The sequence below is a fragment of the Panthera pardus genome, unplaced genomic scaffold (assembly GCF_024362965.1).
Source record: "Panthera pardus isolate Hobbes unplaced genomic scaffold, ASM2436296v1 HiC_scaffold_15, whole genome shotgun sequence".
In the NCBI taxonomy this organism is placed as follows: domain Eukaryota; kingdom Metazoa; phylum Chordata; class Mammalia; order Carnivora; family Felidae; genus Panthera; species Panthera pardus.
In genome coordinates this window covers 18,755,425-18,759,832 of record NW_026526710.1, presented here as the reverse complement: position 1 = coordinate 18,759,832, position 4,408 = coordinate 18,755,425, and the positions used below count along the sequence as shown (strand labels likewise).

General features: G+C 41.2%; 1 long non-coding RNA gene across 1 annotated transcript; it reads left to right on the top strand.

The window, feature by feature from the left end:
• The first annotated feature begins 3,255 nt into the window (after positions 1–3,255).
• Positions 3,256–3,963, top strand: LOC128777026 (uncharacterized). The gene is made up of 2 exons (XR_008422174.1): positions 3,256–3,411; positions 3,446–3,963. It is a non-coding gene; the product is annotated as an uncharacterized LOC128777026 (long non-coding RNA).
• Positions 3,964–4,408: the final 445 nt, after the last annotated feature.

The window sequence follows — 4,408 nt, the reverse complement described above, 5'->3', positions numbered from 1 at the left end:
ATATAATACAATAGTGTTAATCTATAAAAAGGAACACTGTATATTAACTACCGGGAAATAAAAACTGAAGAAAAATTGTCAGGGAAGTCCTCTGAGGAGGGGCATTAGAACAGAAAGCTGCAGGGGGCGGTGAGCCAGCCATGCGGACAATAGAGAAGGAGAACTGGTCAAGATGTCTGGGCAGGAGCGTGCTTACCACGTCCAAGAATCAGCAAGAAGGCCTCTGGCTGGAGCGGAGTGGGCTGCGAGGTGAGTGCTGGGGCCAGATCCCCTAGCAGTTCACAGGCATTCTAGAAGGCTAAAAGGAGTGCTTCGGAGCATACAGATGAGGTGAGCGGACATGCTTTACAGTGGCTGCTGTGGCCACCATGGGCGGAACAGCCCCCCAGGGACAAAGTCTGGCGGGAACAGGAGAGACCAGTGGGGAAACAGCTACGCTAGTCCAGGAGAGCAATGATGTGGGGCGCAGAGCCAGCAGCCTGCAGGGGACTGTTTGCAGTGGGTGAGAGCGAGGAAAAAGTTGAGCATGTCCTCATCGATCTAGTCCTGAACAACTGGACAGAGTTACCATTTTACTGAGATGTAGAAGATTTCAGAGGGAAGAAGACTGGGGAGAAAAATCAGGGTTTTGTTTTTTTTTTTTTTTTTAACTTTATACATGTTGACTTATAACACACATATAGGAAAGTACACAAATCATAATTGTACCACGTGATGAATTTTTTTTCCAAATGAACCCATCCAGGTAAACAAGTCTAAGTCTCCCTCCACAGGAGTAAACGATATCCTAACTCTTACACCATAAATTTGTTTTGCTAGTTTTAGAACTTTATGTAAGTGGAAATATATGATATGTATTTTGTCAAGTTTCCTCAGATCAATGTTTTATTTGAGATACTCATCCATGTTTTCCACATGGTCGCCATATGGCATTCCACTGGATGAATACACCGCTGTTTGTGCTTCAGTGGATAGTCCAATTGATCAAATATTTCCTTTATAGTTATTACTTTTTACATCCTGTTTAAGAAACATTTGCCTGCCTTCAGATCACGGAGACAGTCTCTTGTGTTCTCTTCGAAATATTTTCCCCAGATTTTCTGCCTTTTAGTTTTACCTTTTACAATTAGATGTGCAACCCACCAAGAACTGATTTGGGGGGGGGCACCTGGGTGGCTCAGTTGGTTGAGCTTCAGACTCTCGACTTCAGCTCAGGTCATGATCCCAGAGTCATGGGATCGAGCCCTGTGTTGGGGCCACACTGAGTATGGAGCCTGCTTGGGATTCTCTCTCTCTCTCTCTCTCTCTCTCTCTCTCTCTCTCTCTCTCAAAAAAATTAAAAAAGAAAAAAGTTGATTTTTGTGTCTTGTATGTAGAGGTCACAACTGATTTTTGAAAAATATACCCAATTGACCCAGCTCTATTTATTGAAAAGTCCATTCTTTCTCCATGGTACTACAGTGTTATTTTTGTCATAAGGCAAGTGTGTGGATCTGTTTCTGGGCTTCCTGATGTGTTTCATTCATCTGTCTGTCCTTGTACCAATCACCGACGGTCTTAATTCTTACTGCTTTTTAATAGAGCTTAATTTCTGGCTGCAGAACCTGCCCAGCTTTGTTCTTTTTCCAGAATGCCTTGGATATTCTCAGCCCCTTTGGGTTGCCAGATAAAATTTAGAATCAACCCCGTTAATTTCCACCCACTCACCCTCCCCAAGCCCCTCCTGGGGCTTTTTATATAATTTACACACAATAAAATGTATACATTTTAAGGGCACAGCTTGATGAGTTTTGACCACTGTGTACACACTCATGTAAATCAACACTGCAGTCAAGATCTAGAGCAGTTCCATTGCCCTCGAAAGCTCTGTCCCACCCCCTTGCAGTCCATCCCTTTTTCCTGCCAGAGACCACCACACTTTTGATCTGTATCACTGGAAGTTGGTTCTGACTCTCCTAGGACTTCGTATAAGTGGAATCAAAATATGAGCTCCTTTGTGCTTGACTGATCTGGCCCCCCATAAGGTTTCTGCTATTCACATGTGGTATACATCAGTTCAGCCCTTCTTACTGTTCGAGAATGTTCCGCTGCAGGACTGGTCCCAACTCGTTCATCCGTTCAGATGCAGATAGCACTTGGCTGTCTTCCATCTAGGGGCTATGCTGAGAAAGCAGCTGTGACCATTCTTGTACAAGTCTCTTTGTGGCCATCTCTTTTCATTCCTCATGGCAGATACTTGGGCATAGAATCGGGCGTGTGTGTGTGAAGTTGCACGAGACGTTGCTGAACCATTTTCCAAAGCGGTTGTATCATTCCACACTCCCGTGAACAAGGGTGAGAGGTCTGGTTGCCTGCATACTTGCCGGCATTTGGTGTGACCCATCTTTTTAATTCAGCCACTCTAAAGGTGAGAAGTGCGTCTTTATTTCAATTTCAGTTTTCATGCCCAGATGGCTAATGATTCTGAGCACATTTTCATGTGCTTTTTGATCATCTATATATCTTCCTTTGTGAAGCGTCTGTTCAAATCTTTTGCCTTTATTGTTTGATATGTGAATATATATATTTCCCAGATGAAGGTCTTTTCTCAGGCAAAGGTACCACCGTGAAAAATTACCAGGAATATCATGTTCTAGGCTGCACTTGCCTTTTCATAAATGTCAGTGATATCTTCTGAAGAGCAGAAGGCTTTAATTTTGATAGATTGCAATTTATTTTTTTTTAATTTTTTAAGGCTTGTTTATTTTTGAGAGAGAGAGAGAGAGGGCAAGCAGGGATGGGGCAGAGAGAGAGAGGGAGACACAGGATCCGAAGCAGGCTCCGGGCTCCGAGCTGTCAGCCCAGAGCCCGACACGGGACTCAAACTCATGAACCTTGAGATCATGACCTGAGCCCAAGTCGGACATTTAACAGACTGAGCCACCCAGACGCCCCTATTCACTTTTCCTTTTATGTTCAGTGCTTTTTGTGCTCTCAAGAAATCTTTGCCTGACTCAGGATCAAAGATATTCTCGTATGTATGTAGTTTTATGACTTCAGCTTTATGTCTAGGTTTATGATCCATCTTGAATTAATTTTTGAGTATGGTTTGAGGTAATCGTTGAGGTTTTGTTCTTCTAAATGATATGTAGTTGTTTTAGTACTATATATTGAAAATACTGTTCTTTCCCCTGTTGAATTACCTTGCCACCCATTATTGATAATCAGTTGACCATGTATGTCTGTACTCTTTTCTTTCCGTATATTCCCGACCCTGTCCACTTATCTGCTTGTTTGTATGCCAAAACCACATAGTCTTAGTTGCTGTAACTTTAAAGTAAATTTTGAAGTCAACTTCAAGTTTGTTTTGACTATTCTAGATTCTTTGCATTTCCAAATAAGTTTTGGATTTAATTAGTCAGTTTCTGATTAGTTAAACTGATTTAATTAGTCAGTTTTTGATTAGTCAGTCTGCCAAGATTTTTTTTTTTTTCCTGCCAGTACTTCGTTTGCAACTGTGTTGACTTTATAGATAAGTTTGGGGAGAAGTGATGTCTTAACGATCTTAAGTATCCCATCCATGAACATAGTATCACTCTCAATTTATGTCTTAATTTTTCTCAGCAGTGTTTTGTAGTTTTCAACGTAGAAGTCTTCTCTTTCGTTAACTTTATCCCTAAGTGTTTTTTTTTCATCAACTTTACTGAGGTATAATTTACATATTATAAATTGTGCCCATTTTAACTCTACAGTTTAATATGTTTTAGTTGATTATGTTTATTGATGTAATGGTAAACAGGACTGGTTTTATTTTCCAATGTTTGATGCTAGTTTATAGAAATAGAAACATCTGGTTGTGATGTCTCTTAAAATTCTTTTATTCTTCAAGAGTACATAGCCTCTATTTCTTCTTTATGACACTGGCTTGTTTATACATATGAATAAATTAAAATTATATTAAAAATTCAGATCCTCAGTCACACTGTATTTCAGTTGCTTCATGTGTCTAATGGCTACTGTGTTACATAGCACAGATTGTCATTATTGCAGGAAGTTGTATTGAAAAGCACTGTGTGGGGGCACCCGGTGGCTCAGTCAGTTAAGCGTCTGACTTCAGCTCAGGTCATGATCTCGCGGTCCACGAGTTTGAGCCCCGCATCGGGCTCTGTGCTGACAGCTCAGAGCCTTGAGCCTGCTTCGGATTCTGTCACTGTCTGTCTCTGCCCCTCCCCCACTCACACTCTGTGCCTCTCAAAAATAAATAAACGTTAAAGAAAAGAAAAGAAAAGCACTGTGTGGAGTGGTTGGGTGCCCCCCCCCCCCACTTCTGGATTTGCCTTATTGTTGTCTCATGATGTTGTGTAACTTGTTCTAATAATCTCTGTGTTTACAGTGAATTGAAAGTGATATACATACATTTAAAAGCTTA